Below are 13962 nucleotides of genomic sequence, written 5' to 3'. Positions count from 1 at the left end.
CTTTGTGAGCTGGATGCAGGAAGAAGCACAAACCTTGGGACATACCGCTGTTGCTGAATGCTGTTGCTGATATTTACACTATCAGCCATTCAACATTGGTGAGAGTATAACTTACTGCTATAACCTAGAAGCTATTACCTGTTGAGTGCTGGACTGAGTCTATTGGACTGGTTCTAACAGACTGTTGTTTGAAGACCACTGTTGTAGCTAGTCTTTGTGGACTTTTCTGTTTTTTGAGCCTAAAGAATTGCATTCGGTCTGTCAAAAGTGTTTAGTCCATCGGTGAAGGTGTGAGCGCTGTACACATTTTTGTTTATTAGAGTTAGGGAGGTGATACCCCCCAAGGTATATAGCGATCCATCAGTTTGCCATATTAAAAATCCTAATAGTAGTGGGGAGTGCCTACACCACTTTTTGCAATAAAGTCTGCATATGTATTTATCAAGAAACTAGCTAAAGCACAAGTAATAAGGTCACATTGAACTACAGCAACAGATCTATAACAGAGTGACAAAGTGCCCAGCAGACCAGTGTACTAACCGCTATGTCGGGCAAAGTCTAAAATGGGAGGCAGACTTTTATGCCGGCATCAACCAATGGATGCAAGTATGCAAATTTCCACACAGCTGAATGGTAATCATTCAATCCTGAGCTGTCTTGATTACCATTTGCTAGCTGGCTGTGAATGCAAAGGACTTTCGTAAGAAATACATGCCATATTATGTAACCACATGCATGCAGGAAATCCAGGGCTATCCGGCCGCAGCCCTGCGTGGAATGATGACAGCATCCTGAGCTGCCCAGAACTGCAGGGCGATTGCAAATGACAATGAGACCCATTGCGAATGCACAACCGAATGCAAGCAGACAACCTAGAACTGTCCGATTGCAGCTCCACTGCAACGGACAAAACACGCTACAGGAGGGATCCTGACAGGGAGAGTGTGGGTGAGGGGTTAATGTTAATGGTATGTGTAGGTCTTTTTATTAAAAAAAAAAAAAAAACACAAGACGTCCCCACACATTATTTTCCTGAGCGTACTGTTAGTACGCTAACAGGAAGTAACATGTGTATGTGTTACTTACGTTATTACAAAGACTGCAGGCATCTCAATAATGCCGGCGATCATTGATACCGACACTTTGATCAATGAATGGGAACTGTGTTCCCATTCACTGATTGGTGTACTAGTACACCGACACAGAGGAAGGGGAGGTCGGAGGCACGCGCACCGCCCATTGAGACAAGAAGACGAATATCTATGTCCCTGGAGTGGTAAGAGACCAACGGTGCAGCATAGGTATACTGTCGCTGACACAGCTAGTGTTTAAAGCCAATGGGTACCACATTAAAAATAAAAAAGTCAGATACTCACCTAAGGAGAGGGAAGGCTCGGTCCTAATGAGCCTTCCCTCTCCTCTCCCGGTGCCCTCAGTGCTGCGCTGGCTCCCCCGTTCGCGTCCGATGCCGCAGGGAGTTCGGAGGTCTTCGGGAGCACTCGGGCTTCCGAAGACGGGCCGCTCCATACTACCCACGCCCGAGTGCGTCATAGAGGGCGCTCGCGCATGCGTAGTATGGAGCGGCCCGTCTTCGGGAGCCCGAGTGCTCCCGAAGGCTTACGAAAGCTCCCTTCGGCATGCGAAAGTGGCAGTATTTGACCGAACTGGTCGAATACTGCCACGGGGGATCCTGCGCGGGACCAGGCACCGGGAGAGGAGAGGGAAGGCTCATTAGGACCAAGCCTTCCCTCTCCTTAGGTAAGTATCCGACTTTTTTATTTTTTAAATGGTAAACACTCACTTTAATGTTGGCAAAATTGGAGTTGGTGTGACACAGTAAGCAATACCAATTCTGACTGTCCAATAATCCCTAACTGGAAACTCTGAGAAGCCTCTGTCTCCTCTTTCTTATTTGTTTATAAGACCCAAATGATCATCTTAAAAAGGAGCTGTCAGCCATACTATCTCAGAAAAAAAACACGTATATAAGTAGATAAATACTTGCTCTACTTACATAACTACATAATATACAATATGTATTGCACTGTCCAAGTTTTGATTTTAGTGATTTTTCTACAGTAAAAAAAGAGAAAATCCTTCTTAGCATTTCCTATTTTAACTGTGGCTATTTTGAAGCCAATCCTGATGTCATTTTCTCCCTTACTCTCCTCTGTCTGGATTGTGTATGCATTGCCCACCCTTCACTATAGAAAGTGCATTGTCTCCGCATGATAAATATTGGTCAATCAGAGAGCAACAGAGGTGTGGGAGAGGAAAACAGGAGGGAAAGGCTTCAGCCAATAAGGCTGCATTAGTTAAGTCTGAGGGGAAAGTAGAGATGCAAACAAGGACAACCCAGCATGCCCTGCAGCTTCCTTTGTGTGTACCAAATTTTGTGTGTACCAAATAAGAGTCAGGTAAACTGGGGAATGATCATTTATCAACAAGAAAAGTAATAGTGAATTTAACTTTTGGATTACCTCTTTTGCATCCTTAATACTTGTTTACCAGATAAAAATAAAGAATTGATTTTTGATTTTATGCCCGACAGTTACACTTGAAAGAGATTATACAGAGGCAATTAAAACACCAGTCACAACCGCATGCATGATATTATATTTATTATAATTGAATTATTGACAATGTATGCAGCACAAAGCAATATTGAAAAGGATGCTGTAGCATCATGCCATGGCTCACTTCCAGCAAATGAAGGGAAGTCTTACTCCACAGTTGACAGAATACCATTGGCCATCTGTGAAATGAAGAGAAAAAAAGACATGTGAGAGAGATAATAAAAAGAAGGTAGTATAATGATGGCTAAAACGTTTGAGTAACCAGGGCAATAGCCATCGTTCATAGGTAAACTGAAATACTTTAAATGCAGTTTGTTTGAAAACAAGTCAGTAAAGTAGTTGATTGTGGTGACCGCTCACATGAAGAGCCTTACCAGGCATGGGGACCCTGGCATGTGCCCAGGGGCTGCTTACTGCCCGCCAAAAAGATTCTGAAGAGGAGGAAGCAGGAGAGCAGCATGGTGATCTTTTTCTGGAGTTATGTCACAGTCTATACATGTTGACTTTTATCCACTGCATTGTTTATTGTTTTGTTTTTTGTTTTGCTTTTTTTATTCAATCAGCATATATGATTTACATATGTATATATTCTTAAAAAAAATAATTACTATGCTAAATAGCGCCAACCAGAGCTCGTGTGAAAAAAATTGCTAGGATCCCAGAGGATACAAGGCACCAGTGGGCACCATTGGAAGAGCAATGCTGCGCTGTGGCAAAGGGTGGGCGAGATCATAATAGCTTTTGGGCTGGGCCATATAGAGCATGTCAGCCTAGTAGGGGTCTTTTGGTGACATCACACAGCAGATCAGGGGAGTTCTACAGACAAAGACAATAGATAAGAGGAAGAAGGAACGCTCCACCAGACAGGGGAGTTAACTCCTTCCGCTCTGCTGCCAACTCTGCATTTGTGTGTGTAGGAGGGGGGGGGCTCTGCTTTCTGGATCAACCAGGCATGTGCTTACTAAGGGATAGCAAACTCCTTTGTGGCTGCAGAAGAATGAACAATCTTTGGTAGCCTGTCAGGTGGCAGGGAGACATGGCAGCTCTTCCCAACACAGGCTGCATCTGAATGACTGGCAGCATAGATGTGCAGAGCCTAATTACAGGCAGGATACACAACAGATGCACCAAAATTAACATAATGGAGGACGCTAGCTTCCAAAAACAGTTTGCATGCAGAGTGTTACATCACACTCCCCCATCTGCTTTGGGGTGTTAGTCTATTGTTCAATTGTGAACTATTGCTTTGTTCTGGAAGGCGACCCACATATCTGATGACTAATGAACCCGAGTGAGGATGGGATTTCCTCACCTGCCTTCATACTGTGGTTGCTAGTCGTGCAACCCACACGTGAGTATTCTTTTGCTCTTTAAGACTACGTGATCAGCACTTGACATACTACACCATAAGAGGCTCCTGGTGTCTCTGTGTCCCTAGGAAGTCTATTGAATCCCTTGGGAAACACACACCCTCTTTTATGCTATACAAGTGATGTGCAGAATCACATCTTTATGAAATAGGATGCTGCTATTTTTTTTTTTTTACCTTTATAATTGTGCAGGGCTGCTCAAATCCGGAACCGGGAGACATCCGGATAGTTCTATTCGGATATCTCCCAGTTACCTGTGCGGGCTGGGCGGGTGGGTCAATCTTACCTGTCTGACGTCTTCTTAGGTTCGTCCCTCAGCGCCTCCCACGATGCGGTCCAAGCGACGGTTACGTGATTACAAACACTTCCTCCTTCCGGGTTGAAGGAGGAATTGTTTGTAATCACGTGACGCGTGTGGAGCGCATCGTGGGAGGCGCTGAGGGATGAACCTAAGAAGACGTCAGACAGGTAAGATTGACCCACCCGCCCAGCCCGCACAGGTAACTGGGAGATATCCGGATAGTAACTGTCCGGGTATCTCCCGGTTCCGGATTTGAGCAGCACTACAACTGTGAACTAATAGTTCACATTTTTATTGCTCCTTTATGAATATTTGTGACCAAGTGTGTTTGCTACATGGTCACACATATCTTCCGATTGAGAAAGAATGGTGATTGGTCTAATAGCCTCTAAAATGCCTCTAAAAATGGTCTAAAATGCCCATCAATCTAAATATGATCACACGTATGTTAAAAAAAATTTCCACAATATCAACAGCAAAGCCTAAAAGTGGACCTGAACTCTTGCACAGAATGGAAGGAAAATGGAGAAATGCACCCTGTATGTATTTAGAGAGTTTAACCTGTCTAATTTCCCCTCATCTGTGACTAAGCACAGGTGTCAGGCCCCGTTCACACTTGCGTTTTGGCAAATAAACGGACCGGATCCTGATCGGATCCTGACCTGATCCTGATCAGAACCGTACGGTTCCGATCAGGATCCGGTCCGTTTGTATCAGGCATGCATCAGGCTGCCATCCGGATCCGTGGGCAAAAAATAGCGAAATTAAAAAAAAAAAATGTTGGGGTCAGCAGAAGGTGCACCTGGTGCACGTGTAGAATCAGGTTCCTCTGCTGTAGGCCTCACCTCCACCTCCGACATACTGCCAAACAGCTCCAGCACGTCTGTCACTGCTGCTCCACTCCAGGCATGCTTGGCCCATGTGTCCCCATCCGAAATGGCCGCTTGCATACGCATAGGAAATGGGGTAGACCGTCAGGTTTTTGTAGGCAGTGTGTTCTGTGCCTTCCGTTCCCCATTGGTTTCTGTGTTCCTGATGGTGCTGTCAGGCTCAGGTCCGGCTCCGGTCCGGGTGCGTGGGCCGGAGATCCGGACCCAAAAAATAGCGCATGTTGGAAAAGAGTCCGGAGTCCGGATCCGATCCGGCTCCGTACTGTACGGAACGGACACGCGTGACTTTACATTGCTATGCGGAACGTACGTTCCGTTTGTACAGTATGCGGTCCGGATCAGATCCGGAAAATCCGGATAGCGAACGCTAATGTGAACCGGGCCTCATTTGATGTGTCAGCTGGCTGCCTTGCAGACCAGGTCATTTGTAAACACAGGATGTTAACCCTGTGTCTGTTTCCATGAAAGCAGGAAGTAGACACACTGCAGTTTTATTGCAGGATTTGTATCAGTTATAACAACAAAATGTGTTTTTTAAGGTTATTATACTGTTGCTTATCTTTTAGAGCAGAGAGGAAGTCTTAGTTCAAGTGTGCTTTCACTACTAATACATAATTACATCGTTATTTGGGTTGAAAAAAGACATACGGTACATCCATCGAGTTCAACCAGAACTTGATGGACGTAGCAACAATATTGAGTTGTAACTAGGGGCGTAACAATAGGGGATGCAGCCCCTGCAAACGTGGGGGGGGGGGGGAGGGGGGCTGGGGCCTGCTCAGGCCGTTTTGGGGGGCAGAAGGGATTGCAGCATGAGGGGAGAGCATTGCACATTGGCGGGGAGGGGGGACAGTCCCCCCCCCCTTCACCTCGGGCTTTCCCCTCAGCGCGCTCCCCTCCTGCATCTATCACAGTGGCAGCAGCAGCAGTAGAACACACATACCTCCATCCTCCACCGCCCTAGGTTCCTGTTTAAACAGGAAGTAATGTGAAGCGCTGACAGAATGGAACCTCCAGCGGTGGATGGAGGTATGTGGCTGCTGCTGTTGCTGCTGCCGCTGTGATAGACGCAGGAGGGGAGCGCAGAGGGGAGAGCCCGAGGTGAGGGGGGGGGGACTGGCCCCCCTCCCTGCCGATGTGCAATGCTTTCCCCTCATGCTATGAAATTTTTGCAGGGGGGCCCTAGGACTTCTAGTTAAGCCCCTGGTTGTAACCATTACTTTGCTTGAATTAATTCGTTCACTGTCATTATCTCTACATTGCTCCTTTAATACTTACTTCTTGTATTCATGGCAACACACCACCTTCCATAGTGGCGACGTTGTCCCCTTGCAAAGTTGGTGTAATCCAATCTACTTCTATCTACATTGCAATATCCACCGCACTACAAGAAGGATTGAGAGAAAGATGTATGACAACCGTTACATGCATAACACAGGAAAATATTACATTTACTACACACCTGACAAAGTGAAGAGCTTGAATTCACTCACATTGGGGCTTTGGAAAGCTGACAGGAAGTGAGAACAAACTTCCAAGGACTATCCAGGATGTTTAAACAAGTGACCAAGGCTACTTCCTCTTTATTTTTCTTTTTTGTGTGTGTGTGTGTCGTCATCTCAAAATATCCTCTCTGCTCCAATAATTTATCCTCACTATTATAAGTTCTAAGAAAAAAAAAAATTTTCAAGTGTCTGACAGAGTCAATAAGCCGAGTTTTATTTGGAGCAGGGAGCAATATCACTGTGCTACACTGGGCTGCAGGAGCTTTCTAGGAAGCTAGGAATTGTTTTATCTCTAACTGAAGAGGCTCAATCTAGCAGAAAGCTGCTCTGTTCAAGTGGCTATCGTATTTTCCTGCTTGCAAAGCTTTTTGGTTAAAGTGGAAATTAAATGATTGTGTAATATGGCTGCTTCATATAAATGCAAGCCTCTTTTTAGCGTTGCGGTGCAAAACACTGGCTGCTGGTGTGAAGCTGGCCTTAAAGTAAAGCTGTATCTCAGAGCTGCATGGATCTGCAGGTGTCAGCGGCAGTATCTCATCCGCCACCTGTGAATCATTAGAGCTCTGAAACTCCGCCCGACCTTTCATCTAAATCACCTTGGTGTTTTTTCCCTAAAGTATTCCAAAGCTATGATGTCAAAGAGCTTTGGAACGCTTCAGATAACGTCTTGCTGTTGGGGTAGGGGGGGTGAGTCTCAGAACTCTACTGATTTACGGGCGGTGAGTGACTTACTGCCACTGTCAGTCACCAATCCTTACAGCTCTGAGTTACAGCTTTATATTAAAGGATTTAAGAATTATAAAAAATACAGTCTTAGCTAAAAAAAATTAAGTCATAAATGTACTTTTAAATGTTTCCTCAAAGGGTTTAAAAAACATTACTGATTAATAATTCTCACATAACTGATTTTGTTTTATGAAGAGTTCATCTTCTACATTGGCCAGAATGGAAAGATGGGGCACTGCTCTGACTATAAGACTTTCTAAAGCTCCTTTCAGGTTTCCCATTTTTTATGTATGGACTCACTTTAACATAATTAGATATTCTACCACAAACAGGAAAAATAAGCTAATGTTTTGTGTGCATGCTTTGGGATCTACTAGAAGCCAGGCTTACAGAAAACATATTTGATACCTTTCAGTCAAGATTCAGGAAAAGGCACAGCACTGAGACAGTACTAGTCCGAGAGGATACATTTAAAAATCGGCGCCGGGAGACTTGGGCGCAGGATACAGCCGGTATGGTTGATCCTGCTGCTGCACAAGTTCCCGGCAACGTTAATTACTATTCCCCCTCTAGGTCGGTGTGGATAGTGGGGAATGATGTAATTCGGCTTCCAGCTATTGCTGGAGGCCAAATTACAGTGTTTTATATGTAACTTTAGCTCCGTCTTCTGACGGCACCGAAGTTACACTCTGTGCACTGCTATAGCCGTAATTCCTATTACGGTCTATGGTGGTGCCGGCTGTGTCCAAATCTCCTGCACTGGAATTACAGTGCTTGCTAGTCCGAGTAATGAATTATCTACTTACAGCAAGAGACAAGGGTGAGTGCTCAATTCTGATTCTTCTTGACTTGTCTGCAGCCAGCTATTAATACCGTTGATCATAGAATATTAATCCAGCGATTGAAGAAATACTGGGGCCTAAGGGGTGCTGTTCTCAGCTGGTTCCAGACCTTCCTATCTGGCAAGACACAGCGAGAGTACCTGGGCACTACTCTAATCCAGTGCCACTTGCTTATGGAGTCCCACAGTGTTCTGTGAGATCACCAATACTCTTTGTAGTTTACATGCTTACAGTGGGCAAAATAGTTCAGAACTATGGCTTAGGATACTACTCTTATGTAGACAACACAACTGTATCTGTTCTTCAAGCACACAAGAGTCCCATCAGCATCCATCAATGCCTGTCTAGTGGAGGTTTTGGTGGTAAGCAGTCCACACATGATGGATACAATCCAAACATGTCCCAACTTCAAACTAGCAATTGGGGAAGATGCCGTGCAGTATAAGGACTCTGCGCAAAACCTGGGGGTGATCCTGGATGGAACGCTGAGACAGCAGGTATCGGCTGCCGTCAAATAAAACACCTTATCTCAGCTAAAGACCTACCTGCTCTAGTTAATGCATTTGTATCCTGCCACCTGGACCACTGCAATGTCCTGTTCATCAGATCCCTAGATAAAGTTCTGCGCCCCTTACAACTAGTACAGAATGCAGCAGCCCAATTTTTCTATCCAATGCTTCCCCCAGCCCACACATCTCCCCAGTACTGCAAACTCTTCACTGGTTACCAGTAAAATGGAGAATCCATTGTAAGATCTGCCTGCTGACATTCAAGGCTTGCACCTATTTACATAGCAGATCTAATAAAACTATTCATCCCCCACCACCACCACCACCACCACCACCATCACCACCACCACCACCACCCCTTCGCTCTGCAAATAAGACCAATTTGGTGATTCCCAGGTTTCACTTTAAAACGTTTGGAGCATGGGGTTTTTCCTATGCAGTCACAACTCTACGGAACTCACTTCCAAAATCAGTGCAACAGGCCCCATCTCTGGATAGCTTTAAGAAAAGGCTAAAAACCTACCTCTTTTCCTGAGCTTCTGAGACTGCATAACGCAGGGTCCAGTGACATAGCACTAGGGGGTGCAGAGGTAGCAACCGCATCGGAGCCCTATGGGCCAGAGGGGCCTTGAAGGGTCCACCCTCCATCACAGTATTAGCTCTCTGTTGGTCCTGTGCTGGTAATAATCACTTCTATAGATACTATGAATAATAATAAACCTTAACCTCCTTGCCGGTTATCCCGAGCTGAGCTCGGGGTAACTCGCGCAGGAGGATTGCTCTGGCCCTGCTGGGCCGATTTTCGAATTTTTTTTTTCCCTACACACAGCTAGCACTTTGCTAGCTGCGTGTGGTACGCATAGCACTAGGGGGTGCTATGCGTACCACACGCATAGCACGGTTGTGTATTACCATAACAAATGGTTGTTTATTACCATAACCCTTCTTATTTATTTACTACCTCAGGAGGGTGGGGGGGGCCGCACATGAAGATGGGGGGGGGTCTGGTGACGTAAACTCTGTCACTCAAAGCTGAGTGAATGAAGAGACATTTTTAGCCTCTTCTACAAGCCACATTACCCCCACTTTCTCTGGCTCCCCAAGCTTTATGGCTGGATAAGTGGCGTGTGGTACGCGATCGCAGCCGCTACCTGCCGATTCGCCGCTACGCGCCGAGCCGCCCCCTTCCCCCCCTTCCCTCTGACGTCCCGACGTCCATGACGTCGGTGACGTCATCCCGCCCCGTCGTCATGGCGACCGGGGAAGCCCAGCAGGAAATCCCGTTCTGAACGGGATTTCCTGCTTTCTCTGATCACCGGAGTGGGTGGGGGGATGCTGCTGCTGCTCAGCGGCTATCATGTAGCTAGTGCTAGGCTAGCTACATGATATAAAAAAATTTAAAAAAGTGCTGCGCTGCCCCTTGCCGCAAGAATTGGACCGGCAAGGGGGTTAACACACTGTTCCCCATTCCCAGCTTGCACTTCTGAAACTGTCGTTGTCCTTGGCAGGTTTTGGTGCGCCGTATCAATTGTTATGTACAGAGTGCTTGGGGGGGCCCATGTAAAACTTGCACCGGGGCCCACAGCTCCTTAGCTACGCCAATGGCAGGGTCAGAGCACTTTGAATCCCCAGGAAGAAAAGCGCTATAAAAATATTATTATTACTATTACTTACAAGCCAGGGTTTCCAGACTCCAATCCATGCGAGGCCCCGATTTACGCTCCTGCCAAGGTTTCTGAGAAGTGTGTTAATGCGGGTACTGTGTATGGAGGCCATACTTCCATGATTGCAGCTACAGAAATGCTGAGAAGTTAATAATAAATAGGGTTAATTCCAGCCCACCTCATCAAAGCTGATAATTTACCCAACCGCATAAAGGTATTCTGTACTTATACATAATATAATAGTAAAAGAAATGTGTACCATTTTTTGCCACCAACTAAACAAAAACTTCACCTGAAATGATTCATAGTGATAACTGTGGGAGACCATCTTGAAATGGTTGTTTATTACCATGACCCTTCTTATTTATTTACTACCTCAGGAGGGTGGGGGGGGCGCACATGAAGATGGGGGGGGGGTCTGGTGACGTAAACTCTGTCACTCAAAGCTGAGTGAATGAAGAGACATTTTTAGCCTCTTCTACAAGCCACATTACCCCCACTTTCTCTGGCTCCCCAAGCTTTATGGCTGGATAAGTGGCTAATGACTATCTGAAGGGGGACCATGCTGTACTTGTAATAAAACAGATCTAAAAGTCATGTAAACCGGGGGAAGGGGGGTTTGGAGGGGAGGGGGGGTTCTGTTTGCCTTAAACATGAATATGTTGGTTAAAATCACTACAACGGCTGTGCTATTTTTTCGTTTTTATTTTCTAATCCAAGTTATACTGTAATACACTGCACATGCATATATATGGGTCCTGAAAAGTGTGCTTCACCAGGCATCAAACTGCATGGCACCAACATATGGCATCCTGCAGTGTGATACACGGCGATGGAGAAGGTAACATGAATCCTTAATATTCATTACAATGGGTAAGCATGGATGCTGATGTTAGTGAGAGCTAGTGGCTCCAGTGTTCAGCGTATTACAACAGCATGAAAAACCAGCCATGATGTGATCACATCCTGCCCAGAAGTAACATTCACCATGCCAAACAGGATTGTAATTAGAGCCATCCAGCGTACATGTAAAAGTGCTGCATGTTAATTTTGGTACAGATATTAAAGACAGTAGAATATCAGTGATGTTAACGATATTCCACTATCACCTGCAGGGCCACCATCAGAAATTTTGGGGCCCCTCACACATCATCAGGCCTGCCCTGGACCCACCCACTGGTTGCTGTGTCTGCCTACTAGCCACCCTACCGTGTCCATGCGCGAAGTGTGCTGCGGCGAAAAATGTGCATGGCTCCGACACCGAAGAAAGCGGCATGCACAGTGTGATGCGGCAAAAAGTGGGCGTGACCATGGCATGTTGTAGGTGGAGCCAAATACTAGCAGAATACAGGTAGTCCCCAGTTAACAAATAAGATAGGGACTTGTAGGTCCTTTCTTATCCTTTATCCTTTCTCTTTTGTCCCCCTCTTTTTTTCCTGTGCCTCTTTTGTACCCCTCTGTCTCACCTCAGTTTGTGCCTCTTTTGTGTCCCTCTGTGTGATCTCATGTTCCTGTCTCATCTCTTTTCTCCCTGTGCCTCTTTTGTCCGCCTCTGTTCCCCCTGTGCCTCTTTTATCCTTGTGTTACCTCTGGCCTCTTCTGTCTCAACTCGTCCACCTGCCCTAGCGAGGTATAGGTGCCCCCACTTATCAAGGCTAAGGTGCCCCCAGTATTGGTAGCCAGGTATAGGTTCCCCCAGTATAAGTAGCCAGCTATAGGTGGTGCCCCAGTATAGGTAACCTGGTGTAGATCCCCCAGTATAGGTAGCCTGGTATAGCTGGTGCCCCAGTATAGGCCAGCAAGATACAGGTGCCCCAGTATAGGTATTCAGCTATAGGTGGTGCTCCGGGTATAGGTAGCCTGGTAAAGTTGTCCACAGTATAGGTATCCTGGTATGGGTGGTGCACCAGTATAGGTTAGCCAGGTACAGGTGCCCCAGTATAGGTAGCAAGCTACAGAATATGCGCCCCACTGCCCAGTATAAGTAGCCAAGTATAGGTGGTGCCCCAGTATAGGTAGCCAGGTACAGGTGGTGCCCTCAGTAAAGGTAGCTAAGTATAGGTGGAGCCCCAATATAGGTAGCTGGGTATAGGTGGTTCCAGCCCCAGTATAGGTAGCCAGGTATAGGTGGTGGCCTAGTATAGGTAGCCTGTAGCCAGACATAGGTGGTGCCCCAGTATAGAAAGTCTGCTGTAGCGGGCTCACTTATCTGCTCCCCAGTTCAAGCACTGATGTCACTCTTCTATCAGTGCTGGAACGCGGTGTGTTGGTCAGTGAGCCACAGGCCCGCAGCCAGAACATGCGGCCCTTCCAGCGCTTAGGGGGAATCCCAGGGCCCCCAGAAGCCCTTGGCCCCTTACTGCAGTGTCAGTTGCTACACACACACACACACACACACACACACACACACACCCCGGTGGCTGCCCTGATCACCTGTCATCGATAGTAGAATATTGGTATTGTTACTAATATTCTACTACTGTGCTATCTTATCCTATCCTCACACAGTAGCGTATTTAGAGGGGTGCAGACATGGCTCATGCTGTAGTCGCTGCTGCACTATGGGTGCTATGGTCATCATGCCTGCCCCCTCCTTCCCCAAGCTTTGCTGTCACCACCATACATTGGGAAATATTACCAATATTTTACTACATGAATGAGGTAGTAGAATGTCAGTAATTTAACGATATTCTACCAAAATGGTAACTTTAATGATACATTTTTACCATGCAAAAATTAGCTTGCAGCGCTTTGAAATGTACACGGGTGGGCAGTGCACTGGTAACAGCTAACACCAAACCAGCTCAGCCAAGATAAAACACTACCATGTATAGGCTTCTTACACTTAGTACAAATCGTTACTGTAGGAGAAAATAACAGATTAAATCTGATTGTTTGCTTTTACTAACACTTATGTTTTCCTCCCTTCGCTCCAATCTACATTAGTCGACAAAAATATCTACTCATTTTACTAACCCTGGAGGCAAGGAAATTCCTTGCTGCAGTATAAATAGTGTAAGTACAGGTTCCTTCTAGTGAGTCCCCTTCCTTCAATTCCACAGTAGCATTGAGAGGCTCCTGCAGATGGAAGTCGTCATCACGGGTTTTCTTAAGGTCATCTTTCAAGTCAAGGTCATCTTGCAAGTGAAGGTCATCTTTCAAGTCCAGGTCATCTTTCAAGTTGTTATCATCTTGGTTATAAGAATCAACTAGTTCATCAAAGTCATCATTCTGAATATCTGAAAACGATAAGGTATTTAATTATTAGAATTCCAGTATGTGTGATAGCTCATTAAACTAGAAATTCATTTTTTTAATTGAATGAAAGGGTAAAAGAGCTTTCTGATTTCCCGCTCTATTTTTGTCAGTTTTTCTCACTTCCTTTACTAGTGACTGGTAGTAGGAAGTCAGCAGTGGCGTAGGGGCTGTGGCCACAGCAGTCGCCGCCTTGCACAGGCCCATGCTCCTAGGGGGGCCCGCTTGTCCTCCCCACAGGGCCGGCGCTACCATAGAGGCAAAGGAGGCAGCTGCCCCAGAGCTTGTAGGGGCCCCCCGTGGCTACAAGAGGAAAAAAAAATT

The 13962-nt window shown here is 46.1% G+C and overlaps 1 long non-coding RNA gene across 1 annotated transcript; it reads right to left on the bottom strand.

Moving 5' to 3' along the window:
• Positions 1 to 2652: 2652 nt before the first annotated feature.
• On the bottom strand, positions 2653 to 13510 carry LOC137536191 (uncharacterized). Its single transcript, XR_011024539.1, has 4 exons — positions 13360 to 13510; positions 10394 to 10522; positions 6416 to 6521; positions 2653 to 2755 (listed from the first exon to the last, which is right to left on the bottom strand). It is a non-coding gene; the product is annotated as an uncharacterized lncRNA (long non-coding RNA).
• Positions 13511 to 13962: the final 452 nt, after the last annotated feature.

Source organism: Hyperolius riggenbachi, chromosome 10, assembly GCF_040937935.1.
Source record: "Hyperolius riggenbachi isolate aHypRig1 chromosome 10, aHypRig1.pri, whole genome shotgun sequence".
Classification (NCBI taxonomy): Eukaryota; Metazoa; Chordata; class Amphibia; order Anura; family Hyperoliidae; genus Hyperolius; species Hyperolius riggenbachi.
Note: the sequence above shows the minus strand (reverse complement) of the source record. Positions and strands in the feature narration are given on the sequence as shown.